Source organism: Balaenoptera acutorostrata, chromosome 5, assembly GCF_949987535.1.
Source record: "Balaenoptera acutorostrata chromosome 5, mBalAcu1.1, whole genome shotgun sequence".
Taxonomy (NCBI): domain Eukaryota; kingdom Metazoa; phylum Chordata; class Mammalia; order Artiodactyla; family Balaenopteridae; genus Balaenoptera; species Balaenoptera acutorostrata.
Window position 1 is genome coordinate 44260752 of NC_080068.1, and position 19772 is coordinate 44280523.

Sequence of the window (19772 nt, forward strand, 5' to 3'; positions counted from 1 at the left end):
CATCACTGGCAAGGGATTCAGGCTAATCAGTGTTAGCCACTGAGCCACATGCCACATGAGGCGGGGGTTAAGAGCCAAACACAACCCAGGCTCTGGGGGAAGGGAGCAGAGGGCATGGCTGCTGGGAGAGCCCACACCTCTGCTCCCGGGCCTGCCTTTACTCCCTCTCATGACCTTCCCTCTTTGGTGTCCCCTCCATTCCCTGGAAAGGCTCTGATTTCATATTTTAGCTCGCTCTTCCCCTCTACTCCCTACCCGCTCCGCTTGTCTCCAGTCCTGCTGTCATTTCAGCGAGGTGTAAATGTCTGCCTTTTCCGTGAGGCTCTGCGCTCTCCCGTAGCACATCTGCCTCCCCAGAGCCTGGCAACGGCCTCTGCTCAACACACACTGTGCTGGGGAATGGATGCAGGAGGAGACGAGTGAATGAGTTTAATCTTTGTGTGGCCTTTCTTTCTAAGGAAAGTTTTCATGTTGTTTCTTAACTTTAAAGATGTTTTTGCCCCTGTAAGAGAACTTTCCATGTGATTTTGGGGAAAGGACTGGGGAGCGAGAAGCCTTTCTCAGTGCCCCAGGAACCTGCATGCCCCTCTGCACCCGAGTCCACCTGGGAGTCACCCTGACCTCAGTGGGGAGCTTGCAGAATTCTCTATCGCTCCTCTGGGTTTTTATGGGGTGAGATGGGGCTGGGGAAGTTTGCTCTGGGCACAGGGAAGTGTTAAATGCCTTGTGGGAGAAAGGAATTAAAAAGAAAAAGATGGACAGTGAGTGACTTAGAATGTGTTCTTTACCAAGGTTTTCCATGGTGACACACTTTCCTCAGACTGATGAATGGTTTTCTGGGCTGGTCATTGTCTTCATCGTTCAGGCGACACAGAACGTCAGTGATAACGTCACGGTCAGATTTCTATTCTCTTGCCTCAGATTTTACTTAAAAGGGCATTTAAAAGTCCACTTAAAAAAAAAAGTCCACTTAACCTCACCCAGCAGGTACTTTTTTTTTTTTTAATCAATTTATTTATTCATTTTTGGCTGCGTTGGGTTTTCGCTGCTGCACGCGGGCTTTCTCTAGTTGCGGCGAGCCAGGGCTACTCTTCATTGCGGTGCGTGGGCTTCTCACTTCGGTGGCTTCTCTTGTTGTGGAGCATGGGCTCTAGGCGCGCGAGCCTCAGTAGTTGTGGCGCACGGGCTTGGTTGCTCTGCGGCATGTGGGATCCTCCTGGACCAGGGCTCGAACCCGTGTCTCCTGCATTGGCAGGCGGCTTCCCAACCATTGCGCTACCAGGGAAGCCCTGCCCTTGAAAAGGAAAAAAAAAAAAAAAAAAAAAAAATCAAATACCAGTGGACTTGGAAATGAAGAGGTACAAGAATAGAGTTTAGAACTCAGGTTTAAATTTGTTTTCTACCTGTACCACTGTCTGTTGTATGCATACCTTCATGCCCTGGCAATTTGGCTGTATTGGTTTTAGCTTGGTTCCCTAAAGAGACAATGACTGTAAATGCAGCCTGTGACCTGAATGAGCAAGGCCATCTCCCAAAGCATCCTCCACCTCATCGTCAAAAAACATTTATCAAGCAGGCAGTTAATTTCCTATGGTCTTGAGCCAGGCACTGTGTAAAAAAACAGAGACCTGGTCTCTACCCTCCTACCTTTTATAACTCAGAGGAACAGCTGTGATTTTCCCCAAGTAGTGTATCCAACTTAATGTTCTCTTGGCATGAGTAGAAGTGGAAAATACTCTTAACTTCTTTAAAAGTTCTATGCATGAAATTAGAAATGAATTTCTAAAATGTACCTTTCCTGGAGTAGTTTGTCGATTCCCTCCTCTAATAAATACATTCATAAGAAGCTTTTGCAGATGGTCACAATGAAGATCATCTCTATTCTCAGTCTGTGAGTCAGTGGAGTGTCCCTGAAAGCATTTGTTTTGCCCTAGAGGCTCTATAAGCAAAAGAAGGTATTTATTAGCAAGTGTGAATAATGCCCACATATCTCCCCCTCCCATCGCCCACCCCCAAATCCATTGTGTTTGGCTCCCTAGCTCCTGACAAGTGGGTGAGTCATTAACATTTTTGAGCTCTGCTTGAATTACTCCAGGGTCTTGACTCCATCTGGAGCTACCCTCTGAGCATAGACTGGGTATGAACCTAAACTTGGCAGAGCTCCCACGAGGGTTGGAATAAACCATAGTTATTAGAGCTAATATTTCTTCCTGCACAGAGCTGGTAGTCAGTCAGTGTTCGCCCAGTGGTTAAAATCATTGGATAACTGTGCCTTCCCTGGTGCTCCTGGAATTCCCAACAATCCAGGAGCTGAAGGGTCAATACCTGGCTCAGCTGCAGGGCTTAAATCTAAAAATAAATTTGTTCTGATTGGTTTTGATTGGTTGGTGCCCTTGTGGGTTGTCAATTTTTTTAAAATTGAAGTATAGTTGATTTACAATATTGTGTTACTTGCACATGTACAGCAAAGTAAGTTGGAGATATATATATATATATATATATATATATATATATATATATATATTCCTTTTTTGATTCTTCTCCATTATAGGTTATTATAAGATATTGAATATAGTTCCCTATGGTGTACTCAAATATTTTTAATATCATCTCTGCATATGCATTTTCTTGTTATCATATGATTCATATAATCTTCAGCTTCTATCCTTTTCTATTTTAACTGAATGAGAACTTTGAAAAAAATCAGTCAGTCATTCTGGCTTAAATTTATATCCTAAATCATGTAAGGAAAGGTATTAGGGCCCAATCTAAGTTCTGGGGTTGAAAGTAAATCACCTGTCCTAATAAAAACTTCTTTTGTGATAGAGGCAATGTGTGTCTAAAAGGTGATTTTTATTCTCTAGTTTATAATTGCCTTTATGTAAGATTCTCCCCGAAAGATTTGATATTAATCATCAGAAAAAAATAACATTGGAAAAGTCAGATTGTGAAGGTGTATCGCTAAGTGTTGGGAGTTGGGAGGACAGAACGTGGAGGACCTTACCGCTAATCCAGGTGGTACTCCTAGCTCACAGGTCATTGCCCATGATGTTGTGGACGGTGTCTAGGCTCCCAGCAGCCCAGGGTCGGTGCCACTCAAACCATACCTGAGGCTTGGTACAGGGAATTGTTTTAATGATAGAAAATTTCAAACATACATAAAAGTAAAGAGAATGGAGTCTCTATCCCCACACCCACCCCTCACCTGGGGATTTTTTTTTTTGGTAACTTTTTACTTTGATATATAATTTCAGATACATAGAACAGTTGTAAGAACAGTACAGGGAACTCCCATTTACTCTACGCAGACTGAACAATTTCCATCTTATCCCATTGGCTTTATCATATTCTCTATGTGTATATGTATACATATGTGTGACTACTATTTTTTCTGAGCCATTTGAGAATAAGTCGGAGATATTGTGTCCTTTTATCTCTAAATACTTCAGTATTTATTTCCTAACAATAAGAATACAACCACAGTACAATGTTCAAAACCAGGAATTTAACCTTGATATTATATATATATATATATTTTTTGCGATGCCGAGCAGCATATGGGATCGTAATTCATCCACCAGGAATGGAACTGGCCCCCGCTGCTTTGGAAGCACAGAGTCTTAACCACTGGACCACCAGGGAAGTCCCAACCTTGATATTATCTAATCCACAGTGGATAGCCGAATGTCATCAGGTATCCTAGCAATGTCCTTTATAGCTCCCCCCCCCCCTTTCGGATTAGGCTGAAGCAAATTCAAGACAATTGCATCTGTATATACTTAAGTATCCAGTATTAGTCGTGGTAATTCTGGCTACATCGTCCTCATGGAAAACCTTGGGGGCCACCTTTCCCCTACCAACTTCCCCCAGCTCTTTGCGGGAAAACATTTGTGAGGGGCAGTTTTCAGAAGCGGGAAGGGGTAGAAACTGAGAAGCAGACATGGGTAATGAGCGAGGCAGTAGTTCTCAGGCTGGTCTGCGGACTGTGTATTGGGGGTCATCTGAGTTGCTCGTGCAACGTGCAGATCAGGGGGCTCTACCCAGACAGGAGCTCCACCCAGGCCCTACAGGATGAGAACCTCTGGGAGCAACCCGGACTCTGCATTTTAACAGGTGCCACGGGTAGCTCTTATACCCTGTGGGTTGGAGGTGCTCTGACCCGGAGGCAGGTGCCCTGGGAGTGATGCTGTGTCCCTAGCAGTTTAATGTCACATCCCCACACACGTGCCCCGTCTCAGAACAGGTGCAAGGCTGTTACATTGCCTCCAATTCCACTAGCCCGAGATTCCTTAGGGTTGATAAGGGGCAGCATTTGGGGAATGGGAATAGCTGCAGGGGCTCCTCTCTCAGCACACAGCTTCTTACACAGGGCTGATCCCGAGGGGGTGGGAGTTTCACTGGAGAGAGGAGAGTTAAAGCGGAAGGAGAACCTGTGATCGGACCCGGAACCGGACCCGGAATGCTTTGTGGTGTGGAGTGAGCTTGTTTCCCCGGGGCGGGGTGGGGGTAGGTGCTTGGATCATCCCTGGGGTGGAAGGCTGTTCAGAAGAGGTGAAAAAAACCCAGGAGAAAGCCTCAAACAAACAGCCCTAGGCAGAAACCTCCACCTGCTTGGAAGAGGGCCCTGAAACCTTTCTTAGGACTGCGGAGGGGACTCAGGTGCGGCAGCTAACTGCGCAGCCTCAGCGCCTCCCCTGCCCGATCTTCCCCTCCGGGAAGGCAGCCCCAGTAAGAGTAGCGGTGGCATCATTATTATCGCTCCCAGGACCAGACAGCGAGTTGGTGCAGGAAATCCGCTGTATAGATGTGACCGCGTTCAGGAAACGTGTCCATTTAAAACATGGAGGTCGATGGAGCCCTTCTCTCAGGCCCCTTTCATTTCTGAGGGTCGGGGCTTTCCAGTCGTCTTCATTTGCTGAGGAGCAAATACTTCTTAGAGCAGGCAGGCGGGGACACAGTGCAGCTCTGCCTGGGACAAGGCACACTTTAGGGGCGTCCTGGACCTAGGCTCCTCTGCTACCTGAGATACAAGGACCCTTGTAAATGATTCTGACCCACCAAGAGATGACAACCATTGGGGAGACGCTCTAGATGTTCACTGTGCATCCGATGGGCGGCAGTGGGCTTAATTCTAACCTGCATCCTGTCAATGTGGCCACGTGACAAAGGTGACCAGGTGACACAGGTGACCACCCTCACCTAGGACAGTAATCCCAGTGGCTGTTTCAGTTCCTCCCGCTGTTGAATCTTCCTCTCCGTTCTCTTGAAAAGGCGCTGCGCTCTCCAAGTCCTTTTCCATTTTAGCACGAGTGGTTCTCAAGCTGTAGCTCGTGCCAGTTTAGATCTCGGGGCTCATTCAGCCTTGCTCAGGGGAGCCGGGCTGGGTTTCTCTCATTCAGAGATAAGTGTGAAGAGGCAGCAGAGAGCCTTCCAAACCCGGGCAGGCTTGGAGTCTTCACAGAGAAAGAGAGATGCAAAGTCCTGAAAGCAGAGCTCGCATTGGCGCTGTGCCCAGACTGCACGACATGTGGGAGCAGCTCCCAGAGAAGCAAACAGACAGGTGGGCCTCCTTGGCCCCCTGGGGCTGCCAGGTCCTTCTTCAGTCTAAAGGCTGGAGGCAAGAGTCTGGACTCAGATACAGCTTTGCTGATTAGCAAAAGTTCTCATCTCCCAAGTCTCTCCCTGGTCAGGGCCATTCCTAGTGGACATGAATTGGGTTTATGAAAAAAGTATTTGAAAGTGCCAAAGAGGTTCCCGCACCGTCGTGATGATGCTGAATAGGCAGATTGATGTTCTGATGTGTACCCGGGTTCAGGAGCAAGTGAGGGAGCACTTCTGGGGTGTGCTTTTCCACCTGCTTGGAGGTAGGCAGGTGGAGAGATTTAGATGACTAATTAACTTGTGTTTTGCACACATTTATGGACATGTGCCCAGCATGGGCCAGATGCTGGGAATACACAGGTGAGCAAGCTATCATTCCTGCCCACAAGATGCTCACGATCTAGAAGAGGAGACAGACCCAGGAGAATTGTAACTCAGTGTAAAGAATGCCAGGACCGAAGTGGGCCTGAGGTGCAGGGATGGCTAGAGGCGGTGGGCGTTGTAACTGTTTTAATCCAAACAACAATAATCCTACAGGGCCTTAATGTCTTCACGGCTGTTCTGAACAACAGCAAAACTTTGCAAACAAAATTATTTCCTAACTAAGTAGAGGGGAAGCTTAACCCAATGAATGCATTTGGTGGCAAAATCTGACCTAAACTGTTTATCCTTTTTAGTCTGAATGTTCGTATTGATGTGTTTGATGACAGACCCACCATGGGTATTACCATAATGCATAGGCACTCTATTACCTTTATCAAATCTGAACAATTCTGAACCTTGAAGCACATCTGACCCTTGGGTTTTGATGAGGGACTGTGGACTTGTCCTGGTATCGTCTGCATTTTGCATCTGAGGAGGCAGAATGCAGGGCGGACTCATTTGCCCAAGATCCAGAGCTGGTAAGGGGCAGTCAGGCCTTGCGAGAATGTCCTTCTGATGCCTGAGCCCTGCTGGGCACCCTCAGGTGACACTGCCTTGAGAGGCACCGACTTACACAGCAGTGGTTTGGGCACCGGGCTCATGGGTGGCTCTGGAGTGGGGATGGATCGGATAGCATTGCCCAGGGATGTACCCAGGTGGCCGTGACGGGGATGTGGGTGTCAGTCTCCCCCTTGGCCTGGGCTCATCCACCTCAGTCTGGTGGTAGTCAGATCCTATTTAACAGGGAATGGGGATTTTGTGCCTCTCTGCCCACAAGATATGCTGTCGCCCTGTCAAAATCTGTCCACCACCACCCCCGCCCAGGTTCTCTCTCACTGCTTCTTGTCTCCATTCTTTGAACATTTTGTTCCCATCACTGGCTTCTGGTCTGTTACCCCTAAGGTCTCTTCAACCAGTGGGAAAGAGGTACTTGTTAATAATTCTGGCGTTTTGTAGGTTGGCCCCACGATCAGCTTTGTGTACAGGCAGGAAGTAGCCAACAAGGAGAAGTGATTTTAGGGACACAAGCCTTAAATAGCCTTCAAATTACCTTCCTTAGCTGTCCTAGCAATTGGAGCAGGGGTTCTGGGCTGAGGCTGGATGCCTCAGTGGTTTCATGAGCCCCCAAAATAGGTTTTGTGTGTGTTGGCATTTTTCTTCCATTGGATTCTCAGCAGAGCCTGTGACTTTAAAAAGGTTAAGTGCTGCTGGGTTGGAGTGAGGCTCATTAAGCATGTCAGCATTTCCCAAAAGGATAAACAGTAAATGAGTGTTCATTTATATACTCTCTTCCATTATCCTGTCGTGTATCTATAGTCAATATGATCACTTTTCATGCTTTAGTTAATAGCTAGGATAATTAAGCCTTGGTAGGCTGAAGGGAAAACTTGGCAGCTTCTGGATTCAATAGGCCTTTATGGGGTAGGTCTACCTGGAGTCCCCCAAATGAGGGATCCCGTTGGATTGTGGCACAACCCAAGGACAAAATACAAAGGGTGTTTTTCATCACTTTGCTTACTTCATAATTTTGCCAGGTCTTCTCATCACGAGGGAAGCAGTGATGGTTCCTCCAAGAGCCTTTCCCTGCCTCAGCTAAGCTCTGCTTGTTAAACACACCCCGGTGATAAGAATCTAAGGAGGTAGTGCATGATTTTCCTCTTGCTGCTGTAACAAATTATCACAAAGTTAGTGACTTACAGCAAAACAAATTTATAAACTTACAGTTCCATAGGTTAGAAGTCCGACACAGTTCTCACTGGGTTAAAATCAAGGTGTCAACAGGGTGACATTCCTTTCTGGAGGCTCTAGGGGAGAATCTGTTCCCTTGCCTTTTCCAGCTTCTGGAGGCTGCCTGCATTTCTTGGCTCATGGCCCCTTGTTCTGTCTTCAAAGCCAGGCTCTATCTTCGACCTAGAGGTTCAAGTCCTTCTCACATAGCATCACTCTGACCTCCTCTTCTGATTCTCTTCCACTTTTAAGGACCCTTGTGGTTACATTGGTCCCACTTGGACAATTCGGGATAATCTCATTTTTGAAGTCAGCTGATTAGCAACCTTAATTCCATCTGTAACCTTACTTCCCCTTTGCCATGTAATGTAACATATTCACAGGTCCCAGGGACTAGGATGCAGACATCTTTGGGACATCATTATGCCTACCACACCCAGACACCAAAGAAAACTAATCTGCATTAATTCCTTTGGTTATTATAAGTACCACCTGGACAGAAACGCTCAGTTATGTATAACCTTCCTTCGAGGAGAGCTTGTCCTTGCGAGAGGCATATTGAAGTGTCACGACATTGCAAGTTCTCTGACCTCATCCTCCCCTTCCTGGGGCTCGGGGCAATGTCTGGCCATCCCACAGGCTGTGACCTACTTTCCAGGAACAGCCCTGGAGCATGTAGCCCTCTTGGGGACCTTCTAAAGGATGTGTTGATGCTAACGTTTGACTGCCCACCTCTGGCTAGTCCCAGGGGTGACGTATGCTACCAAAAATTGGCTGGAGGCAGCTTAGGGTCTTGAAACCATCAGATAAACATTTTATTAGGGATGTGTGTGAGGAGAGATTCCTGGCCTGTCTGGAATATAATTTATGATTGTGTGTGCAGTGTGTGAGCAGGGATGAGAGGACAGAGATTGGAAAACAGAAACCCAACAGTAACATTAGCCACAGAAACAGGTGCAAATCTATGCAGGAAAATGCAGAGGGGAAAAAAGCCCCTGGTCATTTGACCTGTGTCTCATCAACATGGCAGCAAGACCTTGGAGGGTAGGATGTTCAGGGGGAAAAGGAGTCTCAAGCCAGTAGCAGCATCTTTCCGGGCAGAGGGGCTTTGTCTTGGTGAGGAGATATTGGCTAATTGCATGGATCTGGGGCTTTTGTTGGTTTTGTTTTGGTTCCAAACGGTGGTCGGAAAAGCATCTCTTATAGTGACTGTGTGCAGCCCTGGCCCTGCACAAAGTCCTGAGACTGGGGACAGGGAAGGTAGGGAGAAGGTGACCAAGCAACTCTCCCAGAAGCAGGACCAGCTACATAATTTACAGGGCTGGGTGTAAAATGAAAATACAGGGCCCTTGTTCAATAATTATCAAGAATTTCAAGATGGTGGTGGCAGAGTATTTAGCCAAGCATGGGGCCCTCCTACGGCCTTGCGTTCTCACACTGGTCACACACCATGAAGCATGAAGTGGCCACTGCCCAGGGCAACGTTCCCTGTGTGTGTCCTTGGCTCTCTCTGATATCACGAGTGATGTTCGAGGCCTCTTTCCCAGGGAGTTAGCAGGACCATGGGCCTTGGCCCCGAGGACTTGCTTTCATATCATAGAACTTGTCTTGATTGCACTGGATATTTGATGCTGCTTGACGGGTACTCTGCTCCGTCTGGGGGGAACCCACATTCCAGGGGCAGGAAGCAAGAGGGGCGAGGAAGAGAAACTTGGGACTCTTAGAGTCTTCCCTTCCGGTGGTGTGACCTCAGACAAGCAACTTAGAGCCTCCCCATCCCTATGGAGTGTGAGAAAATATTTGCAAATCACGTGTCTAAAAAGAAGTTAATATCCAAAGTATACAAGGAGCTCATACAACTCAGTAGCAAAAACGCCATATAACACAATTTATAAGTTGGCAAATGACCTAAAAAGACATTTTTCCAAAGATGACAAACATTTGGGGAACAGGTATATGAAAAGGTGATTCACATCACCAATCATCAGGGAAATGCAAATCAAAACCACAATGAGATATCACCTCACACCTGTTAGTATGTGTATTATGAAAAAGACAAGAGATAAATGCTGGTGAGGATGTGGAGAAAAGGGAATCTGTGTGCACTGTTTTTGGGAATGTAAATTGGTACAACCAGTACTGAAAACAGTATGGAGATTCCTCAAGAAAATAAAATTACAATACCATGTGATCCAGCAACTCCACTTCTGGTCATATAGCAAAAAGAAACAATATTTTTTTAGGAGTTCCCCGGCTGTCCAGTGGTTAAGACTTCGTGCTCTCACTGCTGAGAGGAGGGCCTGGGTTCAATCCGAGGTTGGGGAGCTAAGATCCCAGAAGCCGCGTGGTACGGGAAAAAAACAAAAACAAAAACAAAAACAAACTTTGAAATGTTATTCACAGTAATGGTATGGAAAGAACCTGCCTGTCTCTCACAGATGAATGGATAAACAAAATCTGATACACACACACACACACACATACACACAAATATACATATATAACATACACAATGGGATATTATTCAGCCTTAAAGTAAATCCTTACACTTGCAAGAACATGAATGAGCCTGGAGAACATTATGCTAAGTGAAATAAGCCTGATGGAGAAAAGACAAATGCTGCACGGTATCACTTATGTGTGGAATCTAAAAAAAAAGTTGGAATCATAGAAACACAGAGCAGAAATTGTTGCCTGCAATTGGGCATGGGGGGAAATGGGAACATGCTGGTAAATGGATACAAATTTTCAGTTATAACATGAGGGATAAAATGAAGGAATAAGGTCTGAGGAGCTAATGTATATCATGGGGACTAACTGATGATTCTGTATTCTGTAACTGAAAATTTCTGAGAGAGTAGAATTTGTGTCCTCACACACAAAAAGTAAATATATGACAGGTGATGGGTATGTGAATTAACTTGATTGTGAGAATCCTTTCACAATATATACGTATATCAAATAATCACATTATACGTTTTAGATATATTACACTTTTGTCAGTTATGCCTCAAAATAGCTGTAAAAAGAGGAAAACGATCAACAAAATTGACAAAACTAGTTAGATTGACTCTTAAAAAAAGAGATAAGAACAAAATATGTAAAGTCAGAAATGAAGAAAGGGACATTACTACCAATTTTGTAGAGATAAAAAGGCTTACAATAGAGTACTATTGACAGTTGTAGACCAACAAATTTGATAACTTAGATGAAATGAACACATTCCTAGAAACACACATCCTACCAAGAAATACAAAATCTGAACAGATCTAGAAGTTAAGATATGGAATCAGTTATCAAAAATCTCCCAACAACTGAACGCCCAGCACCAGGTATCTTCATGGTGAATTCTACCAACAACTTAAAGAAGAATTAACACCAATCCTTCTCAAGTTCTTCCAAACAATTTAAGAGGAGAGAATGTATCTTCACTCATTCTATGAGGTTAACATTATATCAATTACAAACCTAAAGACACTACAAGAAAAGTACACTACAGACCAATATCCCTTATGAATACTGATGCAAAAACCCTTTAAAATAATAAGAGACAGAACAGCCCATTATAAGGATTATACATCATGACCAAATGGGATTTATTCTTGCAAGGCAAGGTTGGTTCAACATATGAAAATCAATCAATGTAGTATAGCACATAAACAGATTGAAGGGACTAAACTCCATGTGATCATCTTAATTGATGCAGAAAAAAACATTTGTCAAAATTCAATGCCATATTATGATTAAAAAAAAAAAAACAACTCAACAAACCAGGAATACAAGTTGATGACTTCAACATAACAAAGGTCACAGACAGAAAACCAACAGCTATTATATTCAGTGGTGAAATCTTTCTCCCTAAGATCAGGAACAAAGGAAGGATGCCTGTTGTCACCACTTCTATTCAGCAAAGTACTGGAATTCCTCGCCAAATAAATAAGGCAAGATAAAAAATAAAAGGCATCTAAATCGGAAAGGAAGAAATAAAATTATATTTGTTCAGAGACAACACACAAGCACCAAAAAAAATCTGTTAGAATTACTAAATGAATTTAGAAAATTTGCCAGATACAAAATCAACACTCAAAAATCAGTTGTTTCTCTATACACTAAGAATGAAAAGTTTGAAAAGGAAAGTTAAAAAAAAATACCATTTAAAATATCATGAAATGTAGTAAAAGACGAGGACTAACTTAACCAGCGGGACAAAAGACATGTACATTGAAAACTAGAAAACGTTGCTGAAGGAAATTAATGAAGACACCAATAAATGTAAAGGCATCTTGTGTTCACAGATTGGAGGACTTAATGTTGTTAATATGTCAACACGACTTAAGGGGATGTACGGATTAAAAGCAATCTCTTTAAACATCACAGTGAGGTTTTTTCAGAAGTAGTAAAATTCATCCTAAAGTTCATATGGAATTTAAAAGGCCTGAATAGTCAAAATAATGTGGAAAAAGAACAAAATTTGAAGTTTCACATTTCTTGATTTCAAAACCTACTACACAGCCACAGTAATCAAAATAGTACTGGCATAAACACACATACAGGACGGAGAATAGGCCAGTGGAACAAAATAGAAACCCAGAAGTAAACCCGTATATACATCACCAAATGATTTTCAGCAGGAGTGCCAAGACCACCCAATGGGGAAAGGATAGCGATTTCAACAAATGGTACTGGAAAAACAATATCCACATTGAAAAGAATGACGGTAGACCCTTACCTTACACCACATACAGAAATTAACTCAGTGAATCAAAGACCTAAATGTGAGACCTAAAACTATAAAACTCTTAGAAGAAAGTTCTGGGAAGAAAACCATGACATGAAATTTGGCAAAGAGTTCTTGAATATGACACCAAAAGTGGAGGTAATAAAAGAAATAGATAAACTAGGTATTCAAAATTTAAAAATACTCCTTTCATCAAAAAATAAAACGAACCTGCTGAATGGGAGAAAAGATTTGCCAATCCTATAGCTGATAAGGTTAATATCCAGTATGTATACACTTGTACACTGTTGGTGGGTATGGAAAATGGTGCACCCAGAAAGGAAAACAGTATGGTGGTTCCTCAAAACATTAAAAATAGAATTACCATATGATCCCATAATTCGAGTTCCTATTAAATACTCAAAAAGAATTGAAATTATGAACTCAAAGAGTTATGTGTTCACCCGTGTTCATAGCAGAATTATTCACTATAGGCAAAAGGTGAAAAAACTCAAGGGTCCATTGAGGGATGAAGGGATATACAAAATGTGACCTATACAAACAATAAATCAATATTCAGTCTTAAAAAGGAAGGGAATTCTGACACATGCTACAACATGGATCAACCTTCAGGCATTACGCTAAGTAAAATAAGCCAGTCACAAGAGGACAAATACTGTATGATCCCACTTATATGAAGTACATAGAGTAATCAAATTCACAGAGACAGAAAGTACAATGGTGGTTTCCAGGGGTGAGGGGGCAAGGGAAATGGAGAGTTGTGGTTTCATGAGTACAGACTATTATAGTTTTGCAAGATGAAAAGTTCTGTGGATGGATGATGGTAATGATAGCACAGCAGTGTAAATATATTTCATGCCTCTGGCCTGCACTCTTAAATTGTTAACATGATAAATTTTATGTTATGTATATTTTACCAGAATTTTTTTAAATAGAGGAAAATAAAGACATTCATATAAAGAAACACTGACGAAGTTCATTACTGGTAGATCTGCTCAATAAGAACTGTTAAAGGAATCCTTCAGGCTGAAACGAAACGTAACTTGAAACCATATGAAGAATTAAAGAACAATGGTAAAGGTAACTACACTAAGTTTAAAAGGCCAACACATTTGCAGTTAGGGTTTGTAACGCCTCTTTTCAAAATGTGATTTAAAAGACAAATATATAAAATAGTTATTATAAGGCTATTAACAGGCACACAATACATAAGGATGTCATTTGTGACAGGTGCAGTGTAAACGAGGATGCGGGATGTAAATAAGCAGAATGTTTGTTATTAAATGAAAATGTTATTACTTCAAATTTGTTTTTTCATAAAATTAAGATGTTTACTTTAACTCCTAGGATAAGCAGTAAGAAAGCTACCTCGCAAATATACAGAAAAGAAATAAGAAGAGAATCAAAATGGTAAACTGGGAAAAACATCAACCACAAAAGAATGCAATAATGAAGGAACTGAAGAACAAAAAGGATATAAGATATCTAGAAAATAAATAGTGTAGCAGTAGAAGTAAGTTCAAAGGGCTCAATATAGGATCAACACAAAGAAGACTACACGCAATCACGTTATAATCAACTTGTTAAATGTGAAGTACAAAGAGAGAATATTGAAAGGAACAAGAGAAAAGTGACTTGGCACATATGAGGGAACTCCCAGAAAACAATTTGTGAATTTCTCCACAGAAACCTTACAGGCCAGGAGAGAGTTGGATGATATATTCAAAGTACTGAAAAAAAAAAAAAAAACCTGTGAGCAAAAATGACCATACCTAGCAAAATTATGCTTTAAAAATAAAGGAGAGATAAAGTCAACAAAATCAAAGTGAGTTCATCACTACTAGACCTGCCTTATAAGAAATGCTTAAGGGAGATCACTTTGAAATGAAAACATGTTAACAGAAATGCAAAAGCAAACAAAAGCATAAATTTCAATGGTAAACTCATACACACACACACAAATATAGCATAATAACACTGTAATGGTGCTGTATAAAGTACTTTAATCCTGAGATAAAAGTTTAAATTTGTTAACAATATAAAAAGAAGGAAACTGACTATAAGGACACAAAGTTTGGGTGGGAGTAAAAGAATAGATGTTTAGAACTACAAGATTTCTATGTAGACTTCAGCTAACCACAAAGAAAAGGTCTACTATAAATAAACAAAAGGTAAAGAGAAAAGGATCAAAGTAAATCACTACAAAAAAATAATCAAACAACAATGAAATTAAGCTACAGAGAAAGAGGACAAAACAGCTGCAAAACAGACATAAGACAATTAACAAAACAGCAATAGTAAGTCCTTACTGATCGATAATTAGTTTAATATAAATGGATTAATCTTCCCAATCAAAAGGCATAGAGTGGCTGAATGGATACAAAAACAATATCCAACCTTATGCTGTCTACAAGAGACTCATTTTAGATTAAAAGACACATACAGGCTCAAAGTGAAGGGATGGAAAAAGATACTCCATGCAAATGGCCACCAAAACAAAGTGAGAGTTCCTATATGCATAACAGACAAAATAGACATTAAGTCAAAAATTGTCTGTGTAGACAAAGAAGGTTTCTATATGATAATAAAAGAGTCAAGTCAACAGGAGGGTATAACAATTATATATGCATCCAGCATCAGAGCACATACAGCTCTAAAGGAAATATCGAAATTAAATGGAGAAATTGATTGCAGTACATGAATAGTAAGGGACTTCAATAACCCAGTTACAATAATGGATAGAACACCCAGAAGGAAAATCAATCAACAAACATGACTTGAACAACACTATGGACCATATGGTCCTTACAGACATATACAAAACATTTCATCCAACAGCAGCACATACACGTTCATTTCAAGTACACACACACCATTCTCCAGAATAGATAATATGTTAGGCCACAATCAAGTCTTAACAAATTTAAAAAGTCTGAAATAATTTCAAGTATCTTTTCTGATCACAATGGTATGAAACTAGAAATCCCATAATAGTAACAAAACAGGAATATCTGGATGTCCCTGGTGGCACAGTGCTTAAGAATCTGCCTGCCAATGCAGGGGACATGGGTTCAATCCCTGGTAAGCAAAGATCTCACATGATGCACAGCAACTAAGCCCATGCACCACAACTACTGAGCCTGTGCTCTAGGGCCCACGTGCCGCAACTACTGACCCCGAGTGCTGCAACTACTGAAGCCTGCGCGCCTTAAAGCCTGTTCTCTGCAACAAGAAAAGCCACTGCAATCAGAAGCCCGTGTACCACAACAAAGAGTAGCCCCTGCTCACTGCAACTAGAGAAAGCCTGCATGCAGCGACGAAGACCCAACACAGCAAAAACTTAAATTAAAAACAAAATTTTAATAAAGAAAAGAAAACAAGAAAATTTACCAATACATGAAAATTAAACAATATACTCTTTTCCCCGTTCCACTTTTATTGAGATATAACTGCCATAGAGCCCTGCATAAGTTTTAGGTGTACAGCATAAAGATATGACTTATGTACATCAAGAAATGATTACCACAGTAAGTTTAGTGAACATCATCTCATATGGCCACAAAATAAAAGAAAAAGAGAAAAATGTTTTCCTTGTGATGAGAACTCTTAGGATTTACTCTCTTAACCTTCATACATAACACACAGCAATGTTAATTATATTTATCATGTTGAATAATACAGTCTTGAGCAACCATTGGCTCAAAGAGAAAATCAAAAGGGAATTTTAAAAGAATCTTGACACAAACTAAGATGAAACACAACACACCAAGATTTATGGGATGCAGCAAAAGCAGTACTACAGGAGAAGTTTGTAGTGATAAATGCATACATTAAAGGAGAAGTCAAACCTCAAGTAAACAATCTCACTTTATGCCTCAAGGACCTAGAAAAAGAAGAAAAAAGTAATCTCAAATTTGGCAGAAGGAGGGAAATAGTAAAGATTAGAGCAGAAATAAATCAAATAGAGAATAGAAAAACAGTAGAAAATAGAAACAAAACTAAGTGGTGTTTTTTGGAAAGATAAATTTGACAGACTCTTGACTATACGAATTAAGAAAAAAATACACAAGACAACTCAATAAAATCAGAAATGAAAGAGGAGACAATATAAATGATGCCTCCGAAATAAAGGAATCATAAGGGTCCATTATCAATTATGCCAACAAATGTGATAATCTAGAAGAAATGGATACATTCCTACAAACATACAACCTACCAACACTGAATCAAGATAACACAGAAAGTCTGAACAGTCCAATAACAAATAAGGAGATTGAATCAATAATTTAAAAAAAAAAACAAAATAGAAAATCCAGGACCACATGGCTTCCCTGGTGAATTTTGCCAAATATTTGAAGAATTACTACCAATCCTTTTCAAACTCATCCAAAAAACTGGATAGGAGGGAACACTTCCAAACTAATATTACAAGGCTAGCATTACCCCGATAGCAAAGCCAGACACAGACACTACAAGAAAAGAAAATTACAGCCAATATCTTTGATAGACATAGATGCAAAAATCCTCGACAAAGTATTAGCAAACCAATTTTAACAATAAATTTAAATTATCATACCCCATGCTCAAGTCAGATTTACTCCTGGGATGCAAGGATGGTTCAACATACACAAATCAACCAATGTGATACACCACACTAACAGAATGAAGGAAAAATCATATGATCATCTCAATAGAGGCAGAAAAGGATTTGACAAAATTCAACATCCTTTCATGATAAAAACTCTAAAAAAATTAGGTGTAGAAGGAATGTACCTCGACACAATAAAGGCATATGAAAAAGAAAAGGCCACAGCAAACATCTTACTCAACAGTGAAGAACTAAAAGCTGTCCCTCTAATATCAGGAAGAACACAAGAATGTCCACTCTTACCACTTCTATTCAACATAGCACTGGAAGACGGAGGAATTAGGCAAGAAAAAGAAATAAAATGCATCCAAATCAGAAAGGAAAAAGTAAAATTACCTCTGTTTGCAGATGACATGATCATACATGTAGAAAATCCTAAAGATTCAACAACAACAGCAATAAAGACTGTTAGAGGGGCTTCCCTGGTGGTGCAGTGGTTGAGAATCTGCCTGCCAATGCAGGGGACATGGGTTCGAGCCCTGGTCTGGGAAGATCCCACATGCCATGGAGCAAATGGGCCCATGAACCACAGCTACTGAGCCTGCGCGTCTGGAGCCTGTGCTCTGCAACAAGAGGCCGCGATAGTGAGAGGCCCGTGCACCGCGATGAAGAGTGGCCCCCGCTTGCCACAACTAGAGAAAGCCCTTGTACAGAAATGAAGACCCAAAACACCCAAAAATAAATAAATAAATAAACAAACAAATAAATAAATGAAAACAAAAAAACTGTTAGAACTCATAAGTGAGTTTAGTAAAGGTGCAGGATATAAAATCAGCATATAGAAGTCATTATACAAAAGGAATGACCTACCCAAAAAAGGAAATTAAGAAAACAACCCCATTCTTAATCTCATTACAAAGAATAAAATACTTAGGAATAAATTTAGCCAAAGGGGTGAAAGATCTCTACATTGAAAAGTATAAAAAATGGATGAGGAAAATTAAAGATGACACTGACAATATGGAAAGACATCCCATGTTCATGAACTGGAGGATTTACTATCATTAAAATATCCATACTACCCAAAGTGATCCACAGATTCAATGCAATCCCTATTAAAATCCCAATGGGGGACTTCCCTCGTGGTGCAGTGGTTAAGAATCCGCCTGCCAATGCAGGGGACACGGGTTTGAGCCCTGGTCTGGGAAGATCCCACATGCCATGGAGCAACTAATTCCACATGCCACAACTCCTAAAGCCCACGCACCTAGAGATCGTGCTCTGCAATGAGAGAAGCAACTGCAATGAGAAGCCCGTGCACCACAACAGAGTAGCCCCCACTCACCTCAACCAGAGAAAGCCCATGCTCAGCAACAAAGACCCAACGTAGCCAAAAATAAATAAATAAATAAAATAAATTTATTTTTAAAAATGGGCAAAGGACTTGAATAGACATTTCTCCAAAGGAGGCATATAAATGGCCAACAGATGTATGAAAAGGTGCTCAACATCACTAACTATCAGAGAAATGCAAGTCAAACCACAAGGAGATATCACCTCACACCTGTTACAATGGCGATTATCAAAAAGACAAAAGATAACAAGTGTTGATGAGGATGTGGAGAAAAGGGAACCCTCGTGCATTTTTGTTGGGTATGTAAATTGATACAGCCACTAAGTAAAACAGTATTGAAGTTCCTCAAAACATTAAAAATACAACTACCTTATGACTCAGCAATCCCACTTCTGGGTATACAGCAAAAGGAAATGAAATCAGTATCGTGAAGAGACATATGCACTTCCATGTTTACTTTTCACAGTAGCCAAGATATTGGATCAACTGAAGTGTCTGTAGATTCATGAATGGATAAACAGAGTGTGGTATATAAACAGGCATATCTCCTTTTATTGTGCTTTGCAGATACTACGTTGTCTACAGATTGAAGGTTTGTGGCAATCCTGCATTGAGTAAGTCCATTGGTGCCATTTTCCCAATTAGCATTACTTTCAAATTAAGGTATGTACATTGGTTTTTTAGACATAATGCGATCGCACATTAACACACTATAATATAGTATACACATAAGTTTTATATGCACGGGTAAACCAAAAAATTCATGTGGCTTGTTTTGTTGCAATATTTGCTTTATTTTGGTGGTCTGGAACCAAACCTGCAATATCTCCAAGGTATGCCTGTATACGATGGAATATCATTCAGCCTTCAAAATGAAGGAAATGCTGCTATTTGTGACAACATGGATGAACCTGAAAGAGATTATGCTACGTGAAATAAGCCAGATACAGAAAGACAGCTACAAACACTTCAGGATGCTACTTTTATGTGGAATCTGAAATAGTCATAGATGTGGGGTGCAGAACAGTGGTTGACAGTAGATGAGGGCATGGGAAAATTGGCAGGTATTGATCACGAGGTACAAAGTTTCAGTTATGCAAGGTGAATAATTTCTGGAAATCTAGAACTGTGCATATAGTTAACAATGCTGTATTGTGTACTTGGAATTTGCTAAGAGGGTAGATCTGAAGTGTTCTCACCATAAAGAAAGAAAAAAGAAAATGGTAATTATATGAGGTGATGGATATGTGAATTGGCTTGATTGTGGCAATGATTTCAAAACTGTATATGTAGCCATGGTTTTTGCTGGGTTAACATTGGCTTCAGTTAAATCGTTTCAA

General features: G+C 41.1%; 1 protein-coding gene and 1 long non-coding RNA gene across 3 annotated transcripts in view; one reads left to right on the top strand and one right to left on the bottom strand.

Annotated features, from left to right (window-relative positions):
- The window catches only part of LOC130708202 (NUT family member 2G-like), a gene marked incomplete at its 5' end in the record, with an annotated part of 111424 nt that overhangs the window by 68162 nt on the left and 23490 nt on the right, over positions 1 to 19772 (top strand). The window lies entirely within an intron of this gene.
- On the bottom strand, positions 761 to 18966 carry LOC130708214 (uncharacterized). 2 transcript variants are annotated; one of them, XR_009008303.1, is made up of 7 exons: positions 18802 to 18966; positions 9937 to 10077; positions 7544 to 7689; positions 5200 to 5698; positions 3005 to 3113; positions 1794 to 1939; positions 761 to 1294 (listed from the first exon to the last, which is right to left on the bottom strand). It is a non-coding gene; the product is annotated as an uncharacterized LOC130708214 (long non-coding RNA). The 2 variants fall into 2 exon arrangements; XR_009008304.1 differs by lacking the exon at positions 5200 to 5698.